Source organism: Spermophilus citellus (genome assembly GCF_964194105.1).
Source record: "Spermophilus citellus genome assembly, chromosome: X".
Classification (NCBI taxonomy): Eukaryota; Metazoa; Chordata; class Mammalia; order Rodentia; family Sciuridae; genus Spermophilus; species Spermophilus citellus.
The window spans coordinates 105,359,303-105,373,263 of NC_138190.1; the positions used below are offsets into that span (position 1 = coordinate 105,359,303).

Genomic DNA, 13,961 nt, shown 5'->3' on the forward strand with positions numbered 1-13,961 from the left:
CTTAAGAATGTCCATTTCAGCATCGATTTTAATAGGAAAAATGGGGAAAGAATGCAAATATCCATCAACTAACCACTACCAAGAATCTGTGCAAATACTTTTTGATATATTGAATCATACTAGAGTAAAAGTGGATGAACTAGATATAAAAGTATCATAATTAATGAATTCCCCAAACACTATATTGAGTGTAGAAAGCAAATTGAAAAAGGATATGAAAAGTATGATACTATTTAAGAAAATTTAAAAATACACAAAACAACAGAGCATATTAATGGATGTAATTATAGTAAGAGTATAGAGCTACACATGGGAAGGATACACAGCAACTTCAGGATAATACCTACCTCTGGGGAGGGTGGAAAGGTAATGGGACTTTAGCTGTATCTGTAATATTTTGTTGAGAAAAAGAAATGTAAATTATGTTTAGCAAAATGTTAATATATTTAATCTTGGTTACTGAAACATGTCTATTATATTGGTTTTTTTGTATAATTTGGATGTTTCACAATTATAATATCTTTTTAAATTTAAAATACTATATTCTATTTAGTAATAAGATTATATTGAATGAGCAAGGATATATTTCAACTTGCCCCTCTGTTGTACCTTATTTATTCTTCTTTATGTATTAGGATGAATTTCTTCTTCATTCCTGCACTTCAGGGTTCTAGGTGTCAACCAATATGTATATTTACATCACTTTTACCCAAGCTACTTCTTTTAATTGGGATTACTGAGGGTTTTATATACCAATCAATCAATGCTAAATTTACTGAATTCCTACTCCATAGCAAGAACTCTGCTAGATGATGAGGATGCCACTGTAAAAAAGCCACAGAGGCTTATAATATAGTAAGATATATATAATTCAATTACAATTCAGTGTGATCAATATTATGATAAAGGTAGTATAAGGTGCCCTTGGCATATCCAAGAAGGATATTACAGATTACATATTACAGATGAAAAAATTGAGAGTTAGATTAATCAATTTATGCTCAGGGTCACATAGTGGGAAGTGTTGGAGAAAGTGATTCTGCTCAAGTTTTATAACTCCAGCTATTTCACACACTTAATGAGCATGCATATCACCTCCCATTCATTAAAGCCTTCCCTATTTAAAATAAGCCTATTTATAGCCTTATTGTTCTCTACACTTATCCAAGTGTGAGTGTGGAGGATTTTTTTCCCCTGAAATCTGTTAGCTTGAGGGGTTTTCATTCCTTCTCATTATGAGGAAATTCACACAAAGGGTTTCCATACTGAGGGGCACAAGATTTAACAATACTATAATCTCTGTTTTGTATTCCAGAAAATTGTTTCACTGTATAATTATTCTATTAAGTGTATATGGTGACCATGGGAAGTATTATAGGAAATGTATTTGGGTCTTATTTCTGGGAGCTGACATGGGATTCCTTGGGGAAGAATGGCACTTTTATTTTGAGAAAGTATACTTTCCAACAAAATATGCAGTTTAAGGAGGCACATGTAGGGCTCCTGATGGAGAAATGGGACTCCTTTCTGGCTATCTACTGTAGTCAACCTAACTCTGTTGATCAGTTGGGAGACACTGGTCATCAACAACTCACCTCAGGACTTAAAGTTCTAGTAGCTTTCATTTCTAATCAGCATAACCTAAATATATTCAGGTGCCAATGATGATATACTTCTATTATTTGTCTGTTCCTATCACACCAGTTGGACAGTTTTGGCTATTTTGCAAGTTATTCATCCTGATTTCTCCTTCACTTGCCTTTTTAAAAGCACATGAATAAATGGGATGATTTCATTAATTTTAGCTGTTTTTTTTTTCTGTATGCCATTGATGTCCAAAATTACTGGGTTGAGTACCTACAGCCACTATATTATTGAAACTTGTACTCAAACCTTTTAAAAATATAATGACTTTATTAAAATATAGTTAAAATACTACACAATTCACCTACTTAAATGTGCTCAAACTTTTATATGGTTAAAATATATAGGTCAGGCATGGTGAAACATGCCTGTAATCACAGTGACTTGGGAGGCTGAGACAAGAAGATTACAAGTTCAAGGGCAGCCTGAGAAAATTATCAAAGCCCTGTCTCAAAACAACAAAATATAAATAAGGGCCACTGGGGATGTATCTCAGTGTTAGAGTACCCCTGGGTTACATTCCCAGTAACAAAAATACAAAAGCAAAAAAAAAAAAAAAACAATGAAAAGATTTAGTCATGCAGAACTCTATCTCATCTGATATGGGAACTACTGAGAAGGTAACAAAAAAGATTCATTCTGTGGCAGGAATTTGCAGCAGCATGTTGAGAGTAGGTGAGCCATAGTGTAGCTGTAGCTGTGACTTCAGGTGAAGGGGGAGATAAAATTTGGAGATTTCATTTCTGAAACTGTTAATTTAGGTGGGTGGCATTTTAAATTCTGTTTACTGGCTTATATTTGCTGAGTGCCTTTGGAAAAAGTAAATTAAAGGGTGAAATGGACTCCTTAGGGTATATGACCAGAAGACTCAATACTTGAAATGTGGAGTACATGGTCTCTTTGAGTATGAATTGATTGGAACCTAAAAACCAAAGTGTGGGCAAACTAGTTGTGGAAGAAAAGTGGCCAGCTTTCAGGATACATGTGGTGTCATGATTCAAATCCTAATCTTTTGGGTTGAGACCTGAAGTGTAGAGTTTAGTTATTCTGCTCTTGCATTCCCTATAACTATTTCAGATTCAAATCTGTTCTTTTTTTTTTAATCTCAGTATTTTTATTCTTCACCTTTGTATAAACTTCATATATGAGATGAAACCCTATTCCCATGCCTCCATTGACTTTCACATTCAGACTGATTGTACATATATATTTAACAGTTGTACACATAATACTAAGAGCACTTTTCTTCATATTTTACAGAGGCATGAAACATACAGACTTTCTATTAATATCCATACCCATAGTATATCCAAATCTAACTCCTAAATAGATGCATTACAATTTGTTTAGAATTTAAAGGCTTAATGGCAAAAATCAGGGGAGGAAAGAGTATGTAAGTTTATTTTACATAACTGGCTGAAAAATAAATTTGAGAGATAGTAAATATAATTTAATATGGTCTCATACACCCGAAGGAGGCGGTGCTCGATTTGGAGGGGTAATGGCTATGTCCAAATAATTGCCTATCTGGAACTTCTGCGACTGCAAGGTCATGGAATCCTCAGTCCCCTTTCTGCCAGACATGGTACTGCCAATCTCCTTAACTCGATAGCCAGGTGTTTTAAGATCCATAAAAACAATTGCAAAATTGAAGTGTGTTCCCTTCTTTCTAGCTTCTGGGTAGACTTCTTTTACTAAACTAGTTAGTTCTTTCAAAGTTGCATCCATCCAAGTATAGATCTGCAGCTCGCTGGAGGGTACGTTTCCGCGGGAGAATTCATCCATTCGGTGGTGGCGGCCGTTATTGGTGGTGAAGACTCGCAACAGCAGCGGGCATGTCTTCTCGTGGTCAATTGGCTTCTCTGGCTCTTTCTTAATTTCCTCCTGGGTTACGCGCGATTCCACCGCCATCTTCCTTCTTCGGCCCGCGACGCTCGCCCTGACCTCCGACCCCCGCAGCGAGCATGAGCCCGAAGTCTCAAATCTGTTCTTAATTCCAGCATAGTACCTTGCCCTACATCACTTCCTTAGCAGTGTATTACCGATCTGACCCGCCATGCCTTTTTTTTTTTTTCCAGTGCTGGGCATTGAACCCAGTGCCTCACATATGTTAGGTTGGTGCTTTGTCACTAAGCTAAATCCCCAACCCATTTTCTATTTTACTTTGAGACAGGGTTCTTGCTCAATTGCCCAAACTGGCCTAAACTTGTAATCCTCCTGCCTCATCCTCCTGAGGAACTGGGATTACAGGCATGTGCCGTTGGGCCCTGCTCCACCATGCCTTTGTAAGGCTCTGCCTCCACTTGCCTTCCGCTCACAAAATAAACTGACCTTGACATGGGAATTGGCTCTGCTCTGAAGGCCAGCACAGCTGTGCAACACATCTGAAGGGAGTACAGCCGAATTCCTTCCCAGAGGAATTGTCTTCATTCAGTGCCTGAATTCCAACAAATATTAGCAATCCAATCTAATGTTAATGATAGGTTGATGGAACTCCGTCACCCATGGGGATGGTTTGGGGAAGAGGTTGGGAATGGGGGCTTTGTATTCCAATCCTGGTTCTTCTTGATCTCTTTTAGACAGGGTCTCAAAGTATAAGAACAATAGTAATACTTATTCATATGTACTAAAAGGCAAAACACATTTCCTAGAGTCTGAAATGTAAATAATGCTCAGAGCTGATGGTGTATCATATATGCTCATGCATAACTATAGCTGCTTAACAAGAACACTTACAGATCAAAACTGTCAACTTCTTCCTTCCCCTGTCCTTTACAGTACCAGAAATCTACTTATAATTCATTCACTTACATGCATCTAATTACAGGTCATTTTCTATCATTATTGTTTATCAGGATCTTGTGTTCATAGAATTCAAGATATTAGCTATCCCTTAACAAAGAATGAAATAGACTGGCTTTTTCCCGCTCCTTGAATACACATGTTCAATGTTTCTATAATTTCTAAAATTGACCTTGAGTCTCCAGTGAAAACAGCCCATGATGGCAGTAAATCTGTGGCCCAAACAGGCTTTCCTAGACAATGGTCACCTCCTCTTCCACATTCATGTCTTAGTCACTTTCTCTCACAATGTACTTAATTACTACAACTTTAATAGGAATTCTGAAGATCATACCATAAAGCTAAATTTAGTAGGAGCATATAGAAATTGTGGATCTCTTCAAGCTTTTAAATTGAGATTCAAATAACTTAAATCTTACAATCTTAATGCCTATAAAGTTGCTGGTATACTCACAAGGTTGTGTCACCATTGCCACTAATTCCAGAACATTTCCATTACCTCAAAGAGAAACCCCTTACCCATTAGCAGTCACTCCCGATTCCCCCTTCCCTCATTCCTTGGAAACCACTACTCTATTTTCTATCCATCCCTATGGATTTGTCTACTCTTGTCATTTTATATAAATGGAATGATATAATAACTAGCTTTGTGTGTCTGGCTTCTTTCACATAGTATAATATATGCAAAGTTCATCCATGTCATAGCCTATGTCAATATTTTTTTTTTTTTTTTTTTTGGTACCAGGGATTGAAGCTGGGGCACTCAACCACTGAGCCACATCCCTAGCCCTATTTTGTATTTTATTTAGAGACAGGGTCTCACTGAGTTGCTTAGCACTTCACTTTTGCTGAGGCTGGCTTTGAACTCCCAATCCTCCTGCCTCAGCCTCCTGAGCCACTGGGATTACAGGTGTGTGCCACTGTGCCTGACCTTCTTTCCTTTTTATATCTGAATAATACTCCATTGGACAGAGGTACCACTTTCATTTTTCCATTTTTTGGTTGATGAATATTTGGATTGTGTCCACTTTTTAACTACTATAAATAATGCTGCTATTAGCATTTGTTTACAAATTTTTGTAAATGAACACCCATTTTCTGCTTTACTGAATATTAACCCAGGAATGGAATTGCTATGTCACAAAGTAACTATGTTTAAATTTGAGGAATTACCAAGTGCTTTAAGTAGTGGCTGCACTATTTTACATTTCTACCACGAATGTATGAGGTTCCCAATTTCTCTGCATACTCACCAACTCTTGTTATTTTCTGATTTTATTTTTTGTTACACCCATCTAGTATGGCATTGTGGTTTTTATATGCTGTAACTATGCATTTCCATGATAGAACAGGGGATTGAACCTAGGGAACCTCAACCACTGAGCCACATCCCCAGCCCTATTTTGTATTTTATTTAGAGACAGGGTCTTGCTGAGTTGCTTAGCACCTCACTATTGCTGAGGCTGGCTTTGAATCCACAATCTTCCTATCTCAGCCTCCTGAGCTGCTGGGATTACAGGTGTGTAAGGGTGACACCCAGCTCATTGTTGACTTTTAAAAGTTATTTATATATTCTAGATAATACACCCTTGTCAGATGTATAACTTGTAAATACTTTATCCTATTCCATAGAAATTTAATCCTATTCCATGATTTTAATCTTCATGGAAGTGCATATCAAACCACTATGTGATACTACTTCACATCTAGTAGATGGGCTGTAACAAAAAAAAATTAAAATCAGAAAATAACAAGTGTTGGTGAGTATGCAGAGAAATTGGGAACCTCATACATTCCTGGCAGAGATGTAAAATAGTGTAGCCACTGCTTAAAGCATTTGGCAATTCCTGTAAATTTAAACAGTTACCTCATGACCCAGATATAGTGTCCTTTGCAGGACAAAAGTTTTAAATTTGGACGAACTCTGATTGACCTATTTTTTTCTTATGTAACTTTGGCTTTTGGCACCATATTTAAGAAACCATTGGCTAATCCAAGATCACAAATACTTACACCAATCCATTGTCTAATACAATATCTTGAAGACTTACACCTATGTTTTCTTCTAAGAGTTTATTGACTTATCTCTTACATTTATGTGTTTTGTGCATTTTCACTTAATTTTATAATCTTGTGAAGTGAGAGTCCAAATTAATTTTTTGCTTGTACACTTATCCAAGTGTCAATTGTTGAACAGATTATTCTTTCTCTTATTGAATGGCTTTGGGATTATTAGCAAAAATCAATTAAGCATAGATGCATGGATTTATTTTTAAAATCTCAATTCGATCCTATTTATGTCTATCCTTATGACAGTATCACATTGTTTTGATTACTATAGATTCATAATATATTTTGAAACTGGGAAATGGATGTAATCCATCTCTTATGGTTTAGATATAAGGTGTCCCTCAAAAACTCATGTGTGAGACAATGCAGGTAAAATGGTTGGTGACTAGAGTCTTAAACTAATCAGTATAGTGCAGTAATCCCCTGATAGGGATTAACTGAGTGGTAAATATAGGCAGGTAGGGTGTGGCTAGAGGTTTTGTTTCTGGTATGCAGAGTCTCTCTGCTTCCTGGTGTGATGTTCTGAGCTGCTTTCCTCTGCCAGTGATGTTCTTCATCACCTCTGAGAAACCAGAGAAACAGAGTTGGTAATCTATAGACTGAGACCTCTGAAACTATGAGCACCAAACAAACTTTTCCTCTTCTAAAATTATTCTTGTCAGGTCTTTGGTCACCGCAGTGAAAAAGCTGACTAAAATGATACCTTTTTCTCCCTTTTCAATACTGTTTGCTATTCATGGTCCTTGTATTTAGGATCAGATTTTCCCATTTTGGGAATAAAAAAGGTAGTTGGAAACTTGGTAGTGATAGTATTAAATCTTATAGACAATTTGGGAAGCATTGTTTGTTAATAATATTAGGTCTTTTGATCCATGATACCTTTCCATTCATTTAGGGCTTCTTTAATATCTTTCAACAGAGTTCTGTACTTTTCAGTATATAAGTTTCATAATTTCTTGGTTCAGAAAGTCTAATAGTTTTTAGTTTTCAGGATTTTTGTATACAATATCATGATACATGCACTTAGAGATAGTTGTACTCCTTCTTTTCCAATATAAATGTCCTTAATCTCTTTTTATTCTCATATATTTGTCCTGTCTAGAATCTCCAGTATATATTGAATAGAAGTATTAAGAGCAATACTGACCTTAGGAAGGAGACTTCAGTATTTGGCCATTGAATATGATGTAAGCTATTGGGTTTTCAAAGATGCCTTTCATTAGGTTGAGGAAATTTCCACTATTCTTAATCTGTTGTGTGTTTTTGTCATAAAATGGATTGGATTATGTCAAATGCTTCCTCTGTGTCTACTGAAATGATCATGTTGGGTTTTTTGTTCTTATATTAACATGATATATTACATTGATTGGGATTCATATGTTGAACTAACCTTGCATACCTGGGATAAATCCTGCTTGATTGTGGTATATAATCCTTCTATTAAGTACTGGGTTTTGTTTGATAGCATATCATTAAGTATTTTTGCATCTATATTCAGAAGGGATACTGGTATGTAGTTTTCCTGTAATGTCATTTTCTGGCTATGGTATTAGGGTAATGCTAGTCTCATAGAATAGTGATGAAGTGCTCTTTCCTCTTCTATTTTTTTGGAAGATTTTGTGAAAGATTGGTACAGTTATTTTTAATATTTTTGATTCATCAATGAAGTCATATGGTTGTGTTTCTCAGCTTTTCTTTGTCTGAAGATTTGTTATTACTTAATTTAATCTCTTTACTTGTTTCATATCTACTCATATTACCTATTTCTTCCTCAGTTAGTTTTGGTAGTTTGTTTCCAAAAATCTGCCCATTTCATCTAGGTTATACAGTTTGTTAGCCTACACTTTTTCATAGTATTATTTTATAATACTTTTTATTTCTATAAAGTCATTAGTAAAGTCGTCTTTTTCATTAGTGACATTGGTAATTTTAGTTTTTTCTTGGCTAGCCTAATTAATAATTTGTCAATTTTGTTGATTTTTCATAAAACCATTATTAATTTTCTTTTTCCCCCCACTGTTTCTTTTTCTATTCTTTATTTTTTTCTTCTTATGCTTTATTTGGGTTTATTTTACTCTTAATTTTGTGGTCTTTAAGATGAAAGATAACACTATTGATTTGATTTTTTTCTTTTAAAATATAAATTCTATACATTTTCCTCTAAACATCATTTTCTACTGTATAAGTTTGGATATGTTGATATTGGTATCATTCATCTAAAATTATTTCCATTTTTCTTATGATTTCTTTGTCAATCCATTTGTCCTTAGGAATGTGTTGTTTAGTTTCCACATATTTGTGATTTTCCAAATTTTGTTCTGTTACTGAGGTCGTTTCATTCCATTGTGGTAGGATAACATACTTTACATAATTTCAAGACTTTTAAATTTACTTAGGCTTGTTTTATGGTCAAGCATATGGACTGTGCTTCAGAATGTTCCATGTGTGCTTGAGAAGAATGTGTATTCTGCTGTTGTTTCATGAAATGTTCTATAGATGCCTCTCAGGTCTAGTTGGTTAAGTGCCTTATATTTCCTTGTTGATCTTCTGACTACCTGTTCAATCCATTATTGAAAGTAAGGTATTGAAGTCTTCAACTGTTATTGCTAAATTGCCTTTTTGTCCCTTCAGTTCTGTCAGTTTTTCCTCCAAGTGTTGTTGGTCTCCATTCTTAGGTGTATATATGTTTATAATTGTTATATCTTCTTTTTTTTTTAAAGAGACAGTGAGAGAGGGAGAGACAGAGAGAATTTTAATATTTATTTTTTAGTTTTCAGCGGACACAACATCTTTGTTTGTATGTGGTGCTGAGGATCAAACCCGGGCCGCACGCATGCCAGGTGAGCGCACTACCGCTTGAGCCACATCCCCAGCCCCTGTTATATCTTCTTGATGTATGAACATTTTATCATTATAGACTATCCTTTTTGCTTCTAGTAATAATTGTTGCCTTGAAGTGTATATTGTCATAAATTGTTATGTCTACCCCCACTGTTACATAGAATATCTTTTTTCATATTTTACTTTCAATACTCGTGTCTTTGAATATAAAATTAGTATTTTATAAATCAGCATATAATTAGATAACGGGCTTAAAAAATTACCCTATGCCGCAGTCTTGGCTGGGCACAGAATCACGAGCCACCACACAGCTTTGTAGATTCAAACAGCAATTCTTTATTCCCGAACTCACACCGGCCTCCACACACGTTCTGGGGCAAATCCAGTTCTGCTGCCACCCAATTTACCTACTCCACGAGGCTCCCTCTCCCAAAATGCTCTCTGAATCTCACCAGAACTCAATGGGAGCTCAGGCAGCAGGAACGCCCTAATTCCAGCAGCAATAATCCTCAACATCGAACTTCCCTAAAATCCAAGGTCTTAAACTGGGAACGCCCTTAACCCAAGGACCGGGATACTTCCTCAAACCTGATCAGCTCTAAACCCGGATCCGCCTTGGTCTTTGAGCAAGGTCACCTTACATGCAATGTCAACAGCGAAATCATTAACATGGGGTACGCTAGCAAGGAAATTTTGATGCGTCATTTCTACTTGGTAATGGCCCTCAGCAACCCTACTCATCTCTCACTTTTAATTGTAGAGCTTAAATTCCTTTATTTAATGTAACTGGTGATTATATTAACAAGGGACTGACTGCTGCCATTTTGCTATTTGCTTCTTATTATGTCTTGTATGTTTTCTGTTCTTCAATTCTTCCTTTATCACAGCTTTGTTAAAAGTGTATCTTCTAGTGTACTATTTTAATTACCTTGTTTTAATTTTTACTATAAATACTTTAAAGTTAATTTCTTAGTAGTTACCGTGTGGATTACAATTAACAATTTATAAAAGTGCAATTCACATTAATAACTTATTTTCAAGACTATAAAAACTTGGATTCTTTATCATTTTGTTTCTCCTTTTATGCTATTATCACTTTATATGAGTATTAGTATCTTGATATATTGTGAGTCTATTGACCTAGATTTATAATTATTGCTTTGTGCAATAATAATTATTACTATTTTTAATTTCATATTTTTTATTTCTTAGTTGCAGTTGGACACAATATCTTTAATTTATTTATTTGTTTTTATGTGGTGCTGAGGATCAAACCCAGGGTCTTGCATATGCTAGGTGAGTGCTCTGCTGCTGAGCCAAAACCCCCCTGGCCTATGTGCAGTTGTGTTTTAATTTGTGTGTGTGTGTGTGTGTGTGTGTGTGTGTGTGTGTGTGTGTTGCTGGGGATTGAACCCAGGGTCTTGTGCATGCAAGGCAAGCACTCTACAATTGAGCTAAAGCCCCTGCCCTAAATTGTATTTTTTTAAATAGTTTAAAAAATAATTTTTCATAGTGTCTTTTATATTTATTATGTAGTTTGTTTTACCACTGTGCTTTTTCAAAAAGAAATTGTTCTTAAATTTACAATAGACTCCAACACAACACTTCATTCTAGCTATAGGTGACAAAAGATGTTACAGCAGGGATCCTGGTGTTTAAATAGGTATGGAATCAAAGTCACCCTCATCTCAGGCACAAGGAACAGCTTCCTTTTTGACAGATTTCTTAATTCCACCTGTGGCCAGGGGGCCCTTCTGTGCAGCCTTTTCTTTTAGCTCCTCAAGTTTCTTCTGTTCCTCTGTTTCTGCTTAAAAGCCTCATCTTCCTCATCCATATCTCTGGCCTGCTTCTTGAGCTGTTTCAGGGATTTTTTCTTGCCACCTTTGAGGTCGAATATTTTACCATTTTTTTTTTAATTTCATGTGGATTTCAGTTACTCTCTAGTGTCTTTTCATTTCAGTCCAAAGAATTCCTGTTGAAAGACCTGAGATGACTCAGCTCTCTCAGTTTCTATTTATTTGGCAATGTCTTGAGTAATACTTTTGCTGGAGATGGAATTCTTGGTTGACATATTTTTTCCTTTAGCTCTTTGAATATGTCAGTCCATTGTCTTTCAGCCTCCATGGTTTTTGATGAAAAATGAACCATTAATCTCACTGATGAATGTTTGTACATGATGAGTTACTTATGTCTTGCTAATCTAAAGATTCTTTGCTCTTCACATTTAATAGTTTGATTATAACGTGTTTAGATGTGTGTCTCTGAGTTTATCCACTCCTGGGTTTTGCTAAACTTCTTAAGTGAGTTTTTCAGCATATTTGGGGAATTTTCAGTCACTAGTTTTTCAAATATTTGTTTTTATCTTTTGTCTTTGTACTCTCTTTCTGGGACTTCTCCTGCGCATATTTTGATGTTTTTGATGGTTTCCCATATTTCTCTGAGATTCCATTGATTTTTAAAAATTTTTTTTTTCTCTTTATAAATCTAGATAATCTCAATTGATCTATCTTCAAGCTTACCAGTTATTTCTTTTGCATGCTTAAATCTGCCTTTGAGATCTATGGTCATTTTTTTTTTTGGTACTGGGGATTGAACCCAGGGGTGCTTAACCACCGAATCACATCTCTAGCCATTTTTTTTTCTATTTTATTTAAATACAAGGCCTTGATAAGTTGCTGAGATTGGCTTTGAACTTGCAATCCTCTTGTCTCAGCCTCCCTGTATTGATTTTTCTTTTCTAATTATTGTTCTTTTCAAATCCAGAGTTTCTATGTTGTTCCTTTAAATACTTTCTATTTATTGATATTTTTGGCACAGTACCATTTTCATGTTTTCCTTTAGTTCTTTAGACATGGTTTCCATTAACTATTTGGAAATATTTAAAATAGTTTTTTTAAAGTCCTTATCTAGTAAGCCCAACATCTGGGCTTCCTCTGGAATAATTTTTATTGATTTTTTTTCTTGTTGTTCATTGTGTATGGGATATGCTTTCTTATTTCTTTGTATGTTTCATAATTTTTTTTGGCAAAAGCTACACATTGCATTGTGTCAACTTTGGGAATCAGATATTCTACCCTCCCCTGGATTTGTTGTTCCTTTGACTTGTGTCTTTTCTGAACTACTTATGTAGTATCTATATTCACTCTAACATGTGACCACTGAAGCCTCCAATCCATTAACTTAGTAGTCAGCTAATGATTGGACAGAGATTTCGTTAAATGCCTGCAACCAAAAAAATCTTCTAGTATTTGTACAGAAATTCTTTGTGTATGCTGTGACTTTGCATAGCCTCAAGGTCAACCATATGTAAGAGCATAGGACTTTCTCAGGTAGCTCCTGAGCATGCACACAGCCCTGGGTATTGTGTTCATGGTCTTCTAGATGCTGAAGTCTATGTTGAAGCTAATTAAAGACTTAATGTAGGGCTGGGGTTGTGGCCCAGCAGTAGAGTACTTGCCTCTCAAGCACAAGGCCCTAGATTTGAGCCCCAGCACCAAAAAAAAAAAAAAATGCAGTAATTTGCCTTAAAAAAAAAAACTAATGTATAGCTAACTTCTCAGCATTTCTTCCCAAGATTTTTGTTTGTTCTACTGCCTGTTTCAATTATTTTCCATTGCTCCAAGAAGTGGTGACTAAAACATTTGCCTATAATTGTCTTTGACAAATTCCTTCTAGTGATTTTAGCACTGGGTTAATTCTAACAGATAAAATAAAGGAAAGTCTGTTGAATGGGTCTTACAGAGAATCACTAGACAGGTAAAATCAGGATAATTCTTTGTGTATGCAGTCTATTCTGCTTTCTTGTATACCCAGAATAGAGACTGTTATGTTCAAGTCTAATCTGGCTGAAAGGCGGAAGATGGAACTAGAATATGTTAAAACACCAGGATCTTGCTGTTCTTACTCAAGATTCAGCTGTAGTTGTTGAAAAATGCTTTTCATATCACTGAAGGTATTTTATTAGATCCCATATTTCCTTAAAAGTTAATTCTACCAGTATTTTTTTCTGTTTTTATTTTTTTTATTATTTTTTTATTTTTTTAAAGAGAGAGAGAGAGAGAGAGAGAGAGAGAGAAAATTTTTTAATATTTATTTTTTAGTTATCGGCAGACGCAACATCTTTGTTTGTATGTGGTGCTGAGGATCGAACCCGGGCCGCACGCATGCCAGGTAAGCGCGCTACTGCTTCAGCCACATCCCCAGCCCCAATTTTTTTTTTCTGTTTTTAAAAATGGAGACACAAAAATTTCAGAGTGTCATCCCCTCCCCCTGACTTCTTTCATTAAGTGTTAAATAGAAATAGTCCACATATACCTGGGGAAGATTTTTTTTAGTTGTTGATGGAACTTTATTATTTATTTATTTATTTATTTATTTATTTATTTATTTATTGTGCTGAGGATCAAACCCAGTGCCTCACACATGGCAGGCAAGCGCTCCACACTGAACCACAGCCCTAGCCCCTGGGGAAGATTTGATTACTGGACAAGTCTAAGAAATAAAGTTCTTTTGTCTTCAGGATGCAGATGCCCCAGGTATCATACCCATTTTTACTGAGGACACATCATCATGTCAGATGTGCAAAGCCACACAACAACTCTGCA

General features: G+C 35.6%; 1 pseudogene across 1 annotated transcript; it reads right to left on the reverse strand.

Annotated features, from left to right (window-relative positions):
• Positions 1 to 2,745: 2,745 nt before the first annotated feature.
• LOC308639268 (histone deacetylase complex subunit SAP18-like) lies at positions 2,746 to 3,610 on the reverse strand (annotated as a pseudogene). Its single transcript has one exon. The product of its transcript is annotated as a histone deacetylase complex subunit SAP18-like (transcript).
• Between the last annotated feature and the right edge of the window lie 10,351 nt (positions 3,611 to 13,961).